Source organism: Marmota flaviventris, chromosome 5, assembly GCF_047511675.1.
Source record: "Marmota flaviventris isolate mMarFla1 chromosome 5, mMarFla1.hap1, whole genome shotgun sequence".
NCBI lineage: Eukaryota > Metazoa > Chordata > Mammalia > Rodentia > Sciuridae > Marmota > Marmota flaviventris.
The window spans coordinates 133,429,304-133,446,503 of NC_092502.1; positions in this window are offsets into that span (position 1 = coordinate 133,429,304).

Below are 17,200 nucleotides of genomic sequence, written 5' to 3' on the forward strand. Positions count from 1 at the left end.
TGGCTCCTGGACCCCTCAGTCCAAGACCCTCTTCAGCCTCAAATCTCCCTTTCTTCTTCCTGTGTTGCCACATGTCTTGGATTGTCTATTCTACATTTGGCCTGCAGGGATAATCTTCACATTTTAAGGAGTCTAACTTCACTTCTATTGACCAAGTCTCTTTTCTGAGTTACATAATCAACACCATGAATTTGAGTGTGATAATTAGACTGCTTGGTGTGTATTAGTCATCATTGCATTGCTATGATATAATACCTAAAACAGACTACTTAAGAAGTAGAGAGGTTTACTTTGTCACATGAATTTTGTGTTCTAATTACAAAATGGTATGGCCCTGTTGGGTTTGGGTTTGTGGTGGAGATAGAACATCTTGGTGGGATGACATATCAAAACCAATGCTCATATCTAGAAACAGAAAGCAGACAGGGAGTCTCACAATTCCCTGCAAGGGCAAGATGACAATGAACTAAGGATATGCTACCAAGGCCTAGCTCTTAAAGGTATGCAGCACTTCTTAATAAAGCTACTCTGAGTACTGAGCTTTTACATATGAAACTTTATTCTGAATACACAATATTCCATGTAATGTAGTTATCTTCTTCCATCTGCTGGAATTTAGGAACTCTTTCCAGCTCTGGCATGAGTTTTACCTTCTGACTTCTTGTAGGTCACTTTCCACTCCTCAGTAACTTTCTCCCTCATGTACAATAGAGAATCTAGGAGAGTGTTCAAAAGACCAAAGTGAATATATTTGTAGATCTCTGTGTAGCACCTTGCTTTCAGTCTCTCTTGCATGTTATGAGTGTGAATTTGAACCTCTACTGCCTAATTCAGCAAGAGAGCTGCCCTGTATGTTGCTTCCTATTTCTGACACTTCTCTATGGAACTCAGTTCACCTCATTTCATTCTCTTTTCTCAGATAGCACAGTGTTATGCAGGTCATTGTTCAGTATCTGAAATTGTAGTTTCAGGTGTTTTGTCTACTTTTCTATTTGTTTTATGGAGTAAGAATAAATTTTTTGTGAGCAAAAATTAAAACCTAACAATACATGCTAAGGAAATCCCCCATAGCAATTTTCATAATACATCTTATATAATGTAGGAAACACTTGATAAGTTGATGAATATGATCTAAATTGGTTTAAATTTTCTTCTGAGTTATAAAATCTAAAGTATTGAGTACTAGTTGGGGTTTAGTGGAATCAATGATGCTTGGACAAAAGAGAGATTCTGCCTAAATAACATTCTTTGTTTTCATAAAAGCATTAAGTGAAGATGTTATTTTGAGTATGTCAAAGATTTACACTGTTTGTGAGAAAAAATAAAAATCCATTACTGTTTTGAATAAAGACAATATTTGCTCAAATTCTGGATCAATGTGATGACACTCAGGTTTGAATCTACATACTAGCTGCTTGGAGAATTCTAATTAAAACTCAGGAAAAACAGGTATTATGAGTTTGAAGTAATCTTACATGCAGCCCCTAGGTGTCTATTTTTTTCTACCACCTGATATGTTCTTATTAGTAAAATTTTGTATCATTCATGAATTTCAAATAAACCACTATTTTTCTATAGATTAGTAAGCTATCTTTCAAAAATAAACATCCCTGTTCTACATTAAATGGGTACAGTTTATGTTCTGCATGGATTCTGGACTGACAGATATCAATAAGTTTGAGAAAGGATTTAATTCAGCACTCATGTGTACTTCTCCCCCCACCCCCGAATCATGGAGGGATTCTTACAAATATAATTTGTGGAGTAAAGCTACCCACCAATTTGTCATACAGAATGTTTCTTTTGGTATCATTTACAAAGTGATTGCCTCACTTCCAACATGATTTCTGACACTCTTTGAGTTATTTGCAAAAACAATATCCAATCTAACAGAAGATTATAAATAAATAAATGGAAATCTTTTTCCATGCTTCTACTATGTTGGAGCATTCAGAAGAGTTCTCGATTAAAAAAAGACCTATAGTTAAGTAGTTAGCAAAGTAGATTTATGTCTACAAACTCAAATACTACAAGTCTGATTTATCCACACAAAGCTATGAAGCTTTATAGATTCTGTGACTTTGTCTAAAGAATCAATTGTTTCTTTTCAAGGACACTGGAGATTATCTGGATTTACTTTCTTCTTATGTTTTTATAATTCAATAAATTGCATATGCTTAACTTTTTTGAATGACCATATGCTTTTTTAATAATATATAATATTTTTGTCATTAGAAGATGGAATATTTTAAGCAGTTTTTATAATTATTGTTCCTCAATAAAAACAATTTTCTTAAGCTTCTATTTCAAATGGGGATAGTGAGCAAATAAATTACCAAAGAAGAGATAAAATTTTATATTTTAATTAAAAAAATATTTGACAAGCCAGGAACAGTGGCACACACCTGTAATCCCAGTGGCTGGGGGAGACTGAGACAGGAGGCTCATGAGTTCAAAGCCAGCCTCAGCAATTTATGGAGGCACTAAGCAACTTAGTGAGACCATTTTTCTAAATAAAATACAAAATGAGGCTGGGGATGTTGCTGAGTGGTTGAGAACCCCTGAGTTCAATTCCCAGTGCCAAAAAAAAAAAAAAGAAAGAAAGAAAAATAAAAGAAAAATTGACAAATTTCTACCATTTTTTTCCTACCACAAAAGCATAGCTAAAAGTATTATGCAGATAAACTTTAGCCAGAAAGAAGCTCATGTCACCAGTTTTCTACTCTCCATCATACTTCATGGCTGTCAAAGAAATCCTTCAACCCACTGTTCAATTTTAATGAACACATTTGTTGTTCCTCAAAGTGTTTAGAATTCACTGACTAGTCATAAGGAAATAGCTAAAAGAATATGGGGAGGGAAATGTTCTAGAAGGATGAGCGTCCCTATTGTTGTGACTTCATAAGTTTGAATGGTGCCTGGGTCTCAGTGCTGGCACTCAGAACTTCTTATCATCAGGCAGAAAATGGTTATGATGCAAGATGAAAGTGGTATTTAACAAAACTCATTTGGCCTATGTCTCTGCAATTATAATAATAATAATATGTTATAAATATTAACTTAGAGGGAATTGATGGTACAGTACACTTAAAGATTAGAGAATAATTTACAATGTTCTAATGTAACAGTTGAAAACCCCAAGGGGTTGGGGAGGCTTTAGCAGTTCTGATTTTCTTCCATCCACTTCAAATTATATGGTAGATGTGATTGTTGGAGATATAGAAGGTATTAGAGAGTGTTGTAGAGGTAAACAAGATTTCTTCTATAATCCTACCACATACAAGCAGGTGAGATAGAGCCCGAGATTATCTAAATTTAGCAGTGAATTAGACTAAGTTTAGGAGAGGTGCCTACTTCCCTAACAGTCATGCTCTTTGTGGGTGGGTGGGCTTTGCCCTCTCTGTTGTCTTCTTCTTGCTCCTTCTTTCCTAACCTCTCTCAGAATTTGCTATGCAACAGGAGGTAGTTCAACTCATGGCCTTCCCCTTCTTTCCTATAAGCTTACCATATAACTTAACATTGCAGTTAATTTGTAGAGTTTTGTTCACAAATGTCTAGTTTCTTCATACATGTATTTTGTGTTATAGTTGCAATTTATCTGAAGACGAGAAAAAACCATGGAATTATGTTTTATTTTCCATCTTTCTATCTAATAGAGTTTATCAGGATGCCAAGGAGATTTCTTCCTGATCATTGAGATGAGAGCTAAGAAGTGACTAGAGGTTGTCGAGTCACTAGCCCAGTTGTTTATCAGAGAGCAACATCTTCTTTAACTTACCTGGTCTTTAAAATGCCTGCTTCAGTTATACTTTTTTTCTGAATTGCTTTAGTATGAGTGCATGTATTTACATAATTTTGTGTATCGAAGTATACATATATGTATAATTCTACTGGGAACCTACAAGAAAATAATTAAATTTATAAAAATATCCATAGATAAATATGGAATCTAAGAACTGTAGAAAAAAGTGAAGAACTGAAAACAATTCATTCTTCAACCAATGTTTGTCTTCTCTTTCTTTAATTAGTCCCCCAGTGGCTATGTTTGAGATCTGGTACTAGTGTTTGAACATGCTGCCCCTATAATTGCGAAGTTCTACAGAGTGATCCTTCAGATTGTATTTATAAAGAAGCCTATAGAGTTTGAAAGGCAAAGGGATTATATTGTCAAATTTCTTCCAAATATTCATAAAGTGAACTTTCTTAGAGAATTCCAGTTTGAATTTTTACTCATACTCTTAGCCCGTTATTTCCTTTGAGAAAAAGAGTTCTGCTTCAAACAGGAGTGAGTTATTCCTCAGTCCCACCTCCTGTTTTCAGTTATGCTGAAATATTTGAATTAGATTACAAATAGAGAGTCAAATAATAAAATTTGATGGTTCAAATGATTTATATGTTTATAAATTAAAACAAAATGTAATGGTTATGTTATAATACTTGTAGAACATATGTATATATTAATAAATATTTATTTATTCTTATGACAATGCTAATATCCCTTTAAAAACTTATTATTGCGGAAACAATGAGTTTCTGTTTACTTAAAATTTAAATATATAATGAAAACATGGCATGCAACCTGCACTATTAGTAATTTGACAGATTTTAAACTAAATAACAAAATATAGTTGCCTATAAATCATTATGTGAAGGGAAAACTATCATGGGAAATGAAGATAATAGAAAACTTTCTGATACAACAAGGAGAATTAACCTCTTTGGAATTTAAGTCTTTATACAAATAATTCTGAAAAAAAAAAGTAAGTGCCTTATAAATTTTTTAAAGAATTTGCCATTTTTAAAAAAAATCTTCATTTATAAGGCACTTATTATTTTATGTGGTGCTAAGAATTGAACCCAGTGCCTCCCATGTGCAAGGCAAGCACTCTACCACTGAGCTACAGCCACAGCCCAAGTGCCTTGTAAATTAATACTGAACAGAAGTAAAACAACACCAAATTGCTGAGCAAGATGAAAGCAATGCCAAATGCTTTGTTCAAGGGTAGAAAAAACTTCAGAGGAAAAAAATAAAATGAATTAAATCTCATTAGCACTTGTTTAAAGTTTCTGCCTTAGTGAGGAATTTGCTTAGTCCATCTCTGCATTACCAAAATCTGGTTATTTTTTTATTATCATAACCCCACACATTTGAGGAGAATTAAGACATATTTAGAAAAATTCCATACGGGGGAACTTGGAAAAGCTAACAGTAGTCTGATTTTAAATGTAAAGTTATTTAACAATAAAGCACCAAAATAATATTCTCTTTGCGTCTTAGAGAACTTAATTTGAGATATTTTCTATTTTTTAGTAGAAAATGTTTCTTTTGACCCCAAAACTCTCAGGAGTTTGCTTGCCAATATTGAAGATAGAGGTGCAGAGACACTGATGAATTAAATTTTCCATTTTTCTTAAATGCTTAACAAATGTGTGAATTTAAGAAATGGGCAGAAAGTCAAAATTCAGAGTTCATAATACAGAATAATCTAAAATGAGAATGGGTAAGTGGGCAAGGTGTGAGAACTGATATCAAAAGTGCTCCTAATTAAATTGATCAAAGCTATTTGCCCAATGCATTCATCTTGTAAATACACTGGGTACTTCAAAAGGTACTGGTACTATCATCTTTTGATTTCAGTCTATTATTCTTCACAATAGACACCACTGCACAACCCAATATATCCATGTTAATTCTATAATTATGTAATTGCAATGGCTTTTTCTATCAGCACACATGCCAGAATGAAGGAATATCATACTGCTAAGTACCCCGACCTTTTGGTCTTATCTGGCTTTGTGGCTGAAAGCATATGTGGCTCTAGTAGCATCTCATGCAGAATGACAGAATAATCATTGAGGCATGAAACCACAACTTGTAGGGAATTAATCATGACCATTAATCTCTGCCACATTCTTCTATTCTTTGAAGATGGTAGAAGTGACAGAGATTTCATCTTGTTTTCTGCATATAAATGAATCTCAAAGCAGCTTCTTGGCTTTGGGTGGATTTGAAAAAGAAAAATATGACGTTAGCTAATCTCAAGTTGCATATTATTTGAAATCGATAATCACTTCTATTGTGAAAAAATGTGACCTTTGTATTATGTTGGTCTATTGAGTGGATATATGACCATATTACCAACTTCTTGTTATTGAAGTCCTCAGTCACAGGAAAAAAAAAAAAAAAAAATATATATATATATATATATATATATATATATATATATAGAGAGAGAGAGAGAGAGAGAGAGAGAGAGAGAGAGAAATTTTGGTAGTTTGAGGTTTTTAAAATGCCAGTGATCACTTTTTACAAAGAGTCAAAACAGAACTGCATGTGATGGAACCAAGAACCCCAAGACCTTATGTCAATATATTTTTCATTGGAAAACAATGGGAAATATGATGTTTTATTGGAAGTTTGAAAGTTGATTAGGGATTTTTGAACATTTAGAAAAGTAAAAAATTATGTTTAAAAAAGTCTAGAAAAAAAAGTTTGTTGGTGTCTAAGTAAATAATTTATGAGGATAGGACAGTTTTTAAAAAACAATTTAATGTATATCCCACATTTTCATCATTCAGCTTCATGTACTCACACACATGGAAAGAATAAACAAAAGCCTCTGTATTGTCTCACATTGTTCTGAATGCCAGAATGGCTACTGACAGTTCAGTTTTAATCTGGCAAAGTCCACAGATATGTCTTTCTAGGAATGCAGGCCCTTAAACCCCTGCTGTTTTCCTCAAGTAGCAATTTAAAAATAAATCTGGATATACAGCAAAAAAATAAAATGCAGAATTATCTTTAAAAACTTGGCAATTATCATTATATATCATCACTAATCAATATAATAATAACAACAATAGCAATGCTAGCTATTTACTGAATATACTTAGAAAAGTATGTGTGTATGTTTGTATCTGTGTATATGCATGCATACATGTATGTTTCTGTACTTGTATATGTATAGTAGATTTTAACATATAAAACTATTACAAACAGCCACATATATACCATATATACAAACTAGGGAGTGTTTATCTAAATATGTATATGTATATTTTATTTTAAAAATTATACTAGTTTTTTTATGAAATTACTTAATTCAGGACAATTTCAATCATATGTATGCATATATATATATGCATATTCTAATTTCACTCTTGGAGTTTTGAATCAGAAATAAAAGTATATTTGAGATCAGAACAAGGAGGTTATTTATAAACATAATTGGGAAGATTTCAACAGTACTATTAAAGTACCTAATAAATTACTGAAGGCTAGAGATCCATTTTGCACATAAAAAATGTAGATTAAGATACACCATTATTGTTCTCCGTTCACAGGGGTTTACTTTCCTACAACTTCTATCTAATTTATTATTTCTGCTGAGATTTATGCAACACATATATCATGTCATATGTGATATCATGAAATTCTGCATTAGCTTAACATGTTTCATATATTTTCTTAATAGAGCAATCACATTTTGAAGTGGTACTGAATTTCTGAGTGACTATAGAAACGAGGGGAAAACTCTAAACTCTGATAATGGATTATAGTCACATATAACCTGAAATGCTAGGAGCACAACTGAATGTGGCACAGTGTTGTTTTGTCAACCATGAATACTTAGAATTGTCAATAACAGTCAACCCAAGAGTCTCTTCTAGCAGAAACTGAATAATCACACCATTCAGCAAAACTTGAGAACTGTATGTAAATAGACTGAGAATAACTCCAGAATCAGGACTGGTAACTGCAGTCAATATGTACAGATAAAAGCCACTGATGAAGAATATTGCACTGGGCTGAGTATATCACCCATCTTGAGGTGCCTCATGAAATCTTGTAAATCAGTAAAAACATGAGTGCTGACTGAAACAGCTCTGCTTTCACATTGCTGATTCCAAGTTATGACCATTTGGAATGCAGGTATGTTTTATTTGACATATTCTAATTTCACTCTTGGATTAATTATCATCTTCGTGGAAGGAGTTCAGAATCAGAAATAAAAGTATATTTAAGATCAGAATATGGAGGTTATTTATAAACGTAATAAGTACCTAATAAATTTACTTTAGGCTTGAGTTCCATTTTGCACATAAAAAGCATTCAGGCTTTCCCTTAAAGTATATCAGCCTAAATAGAGAACATTTTTTGTCCTATTTCAGATGTGGGTAATGTTAATTTCACAATAAATGTTTCAGTCATGATATTATTATTGAAAATATTGCAGGTATGCTATTAAAACAAACAGATTTTCTGGTGAAATAATGCCAAAATGACAAAATCAATGATGATCTTTAGATTTCGTTTACATCATTTTTCCTTTTGCATTATGAAGTTAAGGAAACATACAAAATCACAAACACATCTTTGAAAGTAATCAGAAACCTAGAAAAATAGTAATTAAAATAAACTTAGAATCAAATAATCAAATATATGTAGATGCCAATATACCTGCTATAATAGGTTGCTCAGATCTTCAACATTACAGAATGTATCTTTGTAAGTAAGATAAGTAAGACACATAAATTAACCAATAAATTTAAGCAGTTCTTCTTTGGAGTGATTTTTAAAAAGAAATAAGTCAGTGAGGAATATTCTACATCCCAAGGTGACATCATTAAAAAGACAAGTCAGCAGGGTGTTGCTGTTTTATTCTTTACAGGAGATTCATGTGAAAGATAATTGCATGTAGTGATTAAGTCCAGAGTCAATATCTTAGTTTTACCTCCAAGTTTAAGACTCGTTGCTTGTGCATCCCTGAACAAGTTATTTACTATCTTAGTATATAGTTTTTATATGATGGTAACAAAATTGCTGAATGCCAGGTAAAGATTTTGTACGAAGTAGCATCAATTACCCTTATTAATATTTTTAGCATGAAGAGGAAGAATGATAAATAATGCCAAACACTCTTTTTTGTTTAAGTTTATTAGTTATTATTTCAGAAAAACAAATGAAATACTTTAGTTTAGCTCATTTTATACACACAAATGCAAATGTATATTTTAACTATTTTTATGTTTCTATCATGTGTGATCTGGTTAAACAGCTAAAGAAAAATGAAGGTAGAGCCTGATTGTTTCAAGTTTTTCAGAGGTATATATTCTAAGAATATGAAAGCTAATTTTTTTTATTTTACTTTTTTTCTGTAAAATTCTAGGTATTTAGAATATGCATTTATTTTCCTTCAAATGTTTGTGATAAGTTTTTTTTTTAATTCTAGGAAAATCCATTAATACTTATTCTCAAAATCAGAATTTGACATGTGCAAACATTTCAGAACACAGGTGATTAGCTTTATTGCTAAACCTGTTTGTCTATTTGTTCTGCCAACTTTGATTTTGCCCAAACTTGTTACAGACAGATAGATGGTGATTTTAAGATACATTTACAAATTGGAAAATTATTCACACCCATATCTCACAGTTGGTAAGACTCATGTGAGTAAGTTAAAAGAGGAAGCTTCAATTCATATGCAAAATAGGATCTTTAGTATTATGGTATAGGATCTTTATGAAAAGAGATGATTCCTAGGAAACCTAAGAAAATGAAAACTAGTAGACAAACAAAAAACACAACTTTATCCAAGAAGGGAAAAAAATAATATGTTTTAAAAGTGTATTTATTTACGGCGCATTAAATTCTATTCATTGACTGGAATTTTATCAGAAATCAAGATTTTGAATGATTGCTAAGGAAAAACAGTGATATATTAAATGTAAAGCAATAATATAGACTAGAGTCCTTACAACAAATATAAAAGCTGTGGTTGTGGCTCAGTGGTAGAGTGCTTGCCTAGCACTTGTGGAGCACCGGGTTTGATCCTCAGCACCACATAAAATATATATAAATAAAATAAAGTTATTAAAATGTTTAAAAAGTATAAAATCCACGAGATTAAGGATTCAACCTAATCATAAGGGGTATCTCTGTTACTTATGAAGCTGATATACATGTTGGTAATATTCTTCAAATTTTAAGGTAATGATGGTAAACTATTTAGTAGTTTATCTATTTCTTATTGATCACCCATCTAGAAATTGTTCTTTCAATATTTGCTATGGGGAGGGTAACTGATGCTTATCCAAGCTATAACCAGACAGCAGAAAGTTACTTAGTTGATGACTAGAGGACACTGATGTTGATTCATCAAATCTGTTTCCTAAATAACTACCCTTGAATTGCGTATATACAAAGATAAATCATTGTGTAGTTAGGGTTGTATCTGGTCTTTTAGCAACATGCCTAAGTCTGTACAAGTTTGGAATAAGTAGATAATATTAAGAAGACTCAAGTAAATATGTTGGGAATTTTAGGTGTCACAGAAAGAGACAAACTATCAAAAATCAGATAAAATGTTGGATTTGCGGTGGTGATGTTTGGATGCCATGGAATATGCAGGATATAAAAACACTTTTTTCTTGGAGGATGTAGGCAAAAATTAGTCAAGAAATAAAATCTAAACGGAGACACAGCACAGGTCAAATGGAAGAAGAAAACATCCCATGCTGGATATAACAATGTTCAATTCAAGGAAAGAGGAGCATACAGGCAGAACAAACTGTTTATATTAAATGCTTTTGAGTGATTCTTAGATAGAAATCATACCATGCTGAAGTTTGAGAAGGTTCACAACAAAATATTAAAAACATTTTATGAAATTATTTTATAAATTTATGTATGCATTTCTTTTAAATTTTCTTGAGATAGCATACCTTCTTTACATTTTAAATTTTCTTCTATCGTCTGTTTACCTATCTACATTTCTATTCATTTATATATGAAACACCTTACTCAGCAAAATATAAATTTTGCAAGATTGGGCACTTAATGTGTCTTGTAGTGTTTATTTTCTTCCTGGTTAATGAAAATAAAATATTTACAAGTTTTTCCTTTAGGAGAACTGCAAGGACTTCAGTACATACAGAACACCAAGAGATATTCTTCAGAAAGATTTAAGACATTAGGTTGCAAAGGAAAGCAAGGGTCAAATAGCAGTAGATATCTACATCAAAATAGGAGTTATGAGTTTATACTCAGCCCATGCAGAAACATTACAAAATTTTTAACAAGAAAGTGAGAAGATTAAATGATTCACGTAAAACATTATCCTCACTACTGTATAAAGTAGGAAGAGTTATGTGATAAGATTGACATTAACATGAAAAGTAGTGAAATGACCAGTTACTATATTTTGGGAGACACCAAAATTTTTGTTTTGGTACTAGGGGTTGAACTCAGGTGCACTTGACCACTGAGCAACATACCCAGCCCTATTTTGTATTTTATTTAGAGATAGGGTCTCACTGAGTTGCTTAGCACCTCACTGTTGCTGAGGCTGGCTTTGAACTGTGATCCTCCTGTCTTAACCTCCCAAGCTTCTGGGATTACAGATGTGCATCACCATGCCCAGTCCCAAGTTTGTTTTAATATAAGTCTGTAGCAGTGGATATGGAGAGCTATAGACCTCTAACAGGATCTATGGGAACATATAAAAAGTTGTAAAACAGTTCTTCATGTCTTCTTATATATTACACTCCAGCATATCAATCATGTATGGTGAATTCATACACCTTTTAAAAAAGCAGGAATATAAATTTCCTTTTCAAAATGTATATAAGGGATAAAGATATAATAACAGTAAAATGTTGATTGAATCTTGAATATGGAAATTTTCTAACTCATCTAAAATCTTTGAAATACAAAGACATTTCATCCATTTAAATTGCCTTTTTAAAGTCTATTGACTAATCCAAATATTTGTACGACATTGTTTTCTCATAAAAAATTGTTCAATTTTGAAATTTATTGTACTTGAATTTTAAAACTGAACACTAGATGTCATTAAATTAGGTAGAAATGCTTGACTTAATTGTGTAATCCAAAGATAACTCAAAACTGCTACATTGTTGCAAAAATAATCAAATAAATACTGAACACATTTCAAAAAGTACTGCTGCATGCTAAATTTCTACCAAAAATATAATTTTAAACAAAAACAGAGTTTTGTTATCAATACAAACAAAAACATTTACTTTAAAACCACTTTGCAGTTTTAAGAGTATTCTTCAAATATTTAATAATACATGTAACTAGAGTTTAAAATAATAAATGAAACTTAAATGTGTTTTCTGAATAATAACATAGTGACCAGTGATATTTCTCTTCCTTTGACGTGAATTTTAATTTTGATTTATTCAGTATCACTTGATAATTATAATGTTCTCCATCAAAATAAAACACCTATTTCCACACATTGTGCTACAGACTAAATAGATAAAGTTTTATAAGAAGAGTCTATCATCATGAAATATTTGAGCCAAAACCCTGAGAAAAATATAAGGAAAATTTGATCTATGTTTAAATAATATATTACTTCTAAAGTCATGGATACGGTGTAAGATAACTAAGTGAGACTGTTAATGACAGAGCCCTTATGCTTGAAGAAATAAGAAGAATCTGTACATGAGACTCATTTAAGAGATTTTAGAGATGGGCGACTTTGATGGGGCAGTACCTTTTAGTCAATATGCACGTCTAGCCCATGGTGAATCTTTAAGAAGAAGAGCAAAAGAAGAAATACAATGACCTCATCCCTTCCCTTCCTGTACTGGAATTTTATATTAAACAAATTCAACTGGAAGGCACAGTCTGTGTAAGGTAGCCTGTTGGTGATACCCATGCTCATTAGAAGTCCATGGCAAGAACAGAGCAGAGATGTTGGATACAGATCTGAAAGAACAAATTGAAGCTATTTATCACCAATGGAAAAGAGTAGGTAGGTAAGTACAGTGTGCAAGGTCCATTTTCTGATAGTGTCAAGTACATTGTTCTCTGGATTTGCCCAGGAAAACAACTAATTTAATACTTCTCAAGTGACTGACTGCAAACAACTCATAAGAAAGGATGTCTATTATTAGATAGAAAAGAGGAGACAAAATTTGACAAAGAGGTCAGTACTTAATATTCTAGCCTCATGTTTCTCAAAGTTTTCTACTCTAACATATAGGTTTATAAAAAAAGAAAAAAAAATCCAAAAACTCAGAGCCTCACAAGTGAGGATTATGAACATCAAAAGAAAGATCACCCTGAATGACAATGGTGAACTTAGTTTAAGCACATGAGCTCTTAAATATTAAAGAGAAAATCAGGGAGAAGGGACAAGTGAGAACAGAATGAGAACTTCAGAGTATGAAAAGACTACCCTTGCGCCTGCTGACTGAAAATGTAGGAAGGGGTCCATGTGAACTGTCATGCAGGAAAACTTCAGAAGATAGAAATCACCCTCAGCCAACAGAAAAGAATGCAGGCCTCCCTCCCTCACCATCAGCATCTACTTAGAACTTCAAGGAACAAGAACACAGCTCCCCACCAGAGTCCCCCAGAAGAAATACAACCTGTAGATACCTTGAAGTTAGTCTAATGAAACTCCTGTTGTTATGTTATTGTTAATATTTTTGTGATATTATGTGATATAGCCAGCTGCAGTGGCACACACCTGTAATCCTAGAGATTTAGGAGTTTGAGGCAAGAGGTTCCCAAGTTCAAAGCCAGCCTCAGCAACTTAGTGTGACCTTGTCTCAAAATAAAATGAAAACCCTCACACACACATACACACATGCACACACTAATCATCATCATCATCATCATCATCATTATCATCATCATCATCATCTTGGGATAGGCTCCATCTTAAATGTTGCTGGGTTCAATCTCTGGAATAGCAACAATAAAAACATCTTAAGTTTCTTGAAATTTTTATGAATACATATTTTCACAAGGGTGGAAGAATAAGCAAATTAAAGAACTATCAGGAGCAAATGTAAATCTCTTTCTGAAATGAAACTTCAGGTATAAAATAAAATATTACCTAAAATGTCTCCAGAGAGACTCTATTTCTTAGTGTCCTTACTTCTTAAAGAGAAATCATTTATTTTCTTATAATTAAGAAATTTAGGTTAGAAGGAAGGTTGGACAAAGATGATGCTGGATGTTTAACTAGTGTTTAAAAAGTTCCTCAAAATATCTTATTGCATTTTCAATAAAAATATACATGCATACATACATACACACAACAAAAATATTCAGTAACTTATTCAAACTGAATTTAGTTAGTTTCTTCTCTGACTATAATTATATATTCAGTACTTACAAATACTAAAAGAAAATAATGATTTGTTGATATTATCAGATATTGTGAGGCTTTGAAATATTTCAGAAAAGATTATACTATACAAATTCATATTAGGGAGATAATGAATTAACTAAAAAATGTCTAAGTAAAATACTTTCAAATACTTTCCTTTTTACAAAAGAATTTAGCATATATAAAATTCATTTTCTAAATATTGTCTCCACTTAATATTATCCTATTATTATTATTATTATTATTATTTTTACCAGCCAACCTTCCCTGGCAATATTTCCAGAGATCTATTTAAATTGTTAGTGTATTTGGTTATTTTAAAATACTGCTATTTAATTTACAGGGATTTCTAAAACATCTATCTTATTCTCTGGAAAGTTTCCAATTTATATGGTGATTTTGAAAATGCTCCTCAAATTTAATGTAGGCATGTATTCTTTTTACTTAAAAGAAACCTTCATATCATGTTAATGTTTATTCTTAAAAGTACTACAAAGTCTTTCTTAACAAAGTTGGTAGTCAAGGTAATCCTTGGTTAAATAGGTCTAACCAGGTGATGCAGAATGTTTATCATTTCTTATTAATATCAATAAAAATTTTTAGCACTCTGATTTGTCATTAAAACAAGGTTTCCTCACCCAAAAAAGCAACTGCAAAACAAAAATTACTAATATTTATTGGTCATATTGAAGAATTTTACAATTTCATTCTCCAAAATTACTGTGAGGATGACACCTCACTCTGTTTCAAATGAATAACCTTGGTAAAAATTCATTTTAACTGCGTTCACAAAAACTATAACTATGTTAACCTCAACTGTAACTATGTTGACAGCAGATTGAATGTTCCAGGTTGAACATTCTACTCACTAAATTTAGTATTCCACTTGATCAGAAACTTTTGTCTTGCCTGTGTCAAGAAACTCATCACCTCTTCTGTGCTTCAAGTTTTATACCTCCTAAGACTGAAAAATATTCTTCACTCACATTTAAACTGATAAATTCATTCCTTACTACTTCACAGGGATATAAAAGCAGGGGAAAACCTCTTGCTTTTATAAATTTTTCCACCTCTGTATCACCCTTCATTGAAAAACAAATCTGAATCAGTAATTGCTTTTCTACCTTTCACTACTGAAGAATGATTGAGGTATCACAAAAACTATTATTCTTATTTGTGCATGTGTTCTCTAACAAGTATTTTTCAATGCCTATAATGATATACTGGTTACTGTGTTAGTAGAATGTTGAAAAGCATTCAAATTTGACATATTACCAGTTCTTCAGGAAACTCACTCCATATATCCCTCTTTTTTTTTTTTTTGGTATACTTTATAACATTTTATCTATTAGTTTAGGTGTAGGGGAAAAATGTTGTTAAGTAATACTAAATATTTTGGACTGCAAGGGTCAGACTCTATGTTCTGTTGTTGAAGCTTGAAGGTCGTGAAGTTCTTTTGGTGAAGCTTGAAATGTTTCAATAAAACATTTTTACAATACCAGGCAGTTGGCAGAGTTGACCAAGGATCATCATCTGCCAACCCATGTTCTAAGTATTTCCTCTCAGCATACAAACATGCACAAGTCTTTCTCATTTGAAAAAGCCAATCATTAATCAAAAAAAAAAAAAGCCAATCATTAATCAAAGTTAAACCTGCTAGATCAGCTACCCTAAAGTTCTTTATTTTCAGTTTTCACCAAGAGATTTTTTTCCCACTCTTTCTACTTTCCCCCTTGCCATTGAATTCTTGCATCACTGAATTCTTGCTATTGTTTTTATCCTGGCTGTACAATGCCTCCTACTAGACATAGCTATAATGTTTATATTTTAGACATTTCTGTACTTGATATGTTTCTCACAGGTGACAATTTGGGTTACATTTCATATTGCACAATGAATTTTGAAAAGACAGAAAGTTTTTTCCTGTTCAACATACTCTCCAATAACTTTTCCTTTCCTCTATTAAGGGGTTGAATCGTATCCATACCCCTGCTTTAATTTGGATAGACTTGTGACCAATGGAACCATGAAATAAGTAACATGATGATTTCTGAGGCAAGGTAATGAAAGGCAATGTGTGCAGCTTATGTGTTGGACAATTGCCTCAGTACCCTGAGTCAACAGGTGAGCAGCCTCACTATTGTGAAGTTAACCTTGCAGGAAGGAAGCACAAATTTGCCCATATGAAAAGGTCCCATGGAGAAGCCTTGAGAAAGAATGAAAAGAGATATGCATTACTATACTTTGCAGATGCTGTAGATCCAGATGTCATCTTACTCCAGTGCACTAGAGATGTTGCTCAAGTAACAGACTGAAGCTTGGTGTGCCCACATCCCCAATTTTTATGTTCAAGACCTCAACCACAGTGTGATGGTTTTAGGAGGTGGGCCAATGGGACATAATTAGGTGCATATGAGGACAGAAAGGTGGAGTCTTAAATTGGGATTAATGTCCTTATACAAAGGTGAAGAGAGATCAGAGTTCACTTTTCACATATACAAAAATCCTGTGACCACACTTTGAGATGAAAGTCACCTATAACCAAGAAAGAGCACTTTCACCACGAACCAAACCTGCTAGAACATAGATCTTGTACTTACAATGCTGAAAAATAAAAATTGATTTTGGCCATTGTATCTGTGGTGTTTTGTTGTAGCAACCTGAAGTGCAGAAGACAAAGCAGAGCTACTGAGGCCAAATATTTGGGACATTTCTGACAATCAGCAACCTTACAAAATGATATAATGATAGTTGTTGTTTAATAACCCAGGGTTTGGACTGAATTGTAACAGAGCAGTCAATCACTAGGACAATCCCTCAATCTATCTTTCTATTTTATACGTCTTAACATTTATTGTTCTCAAGTCCTTCTGCTTCCCAACATTTTTTCCAGCCCTACTTTTAAAATTATTCATAAACAAGCTGATTTTCAGTGTTGCTGTTCACTGTGGTTCTGTCCTCAGTTAGCATCAAATAATCCTATGAATTCACCTATCAAAAATAAGGGATGGTTACTCACATATCTCTCTGAAAAACTTAGATTT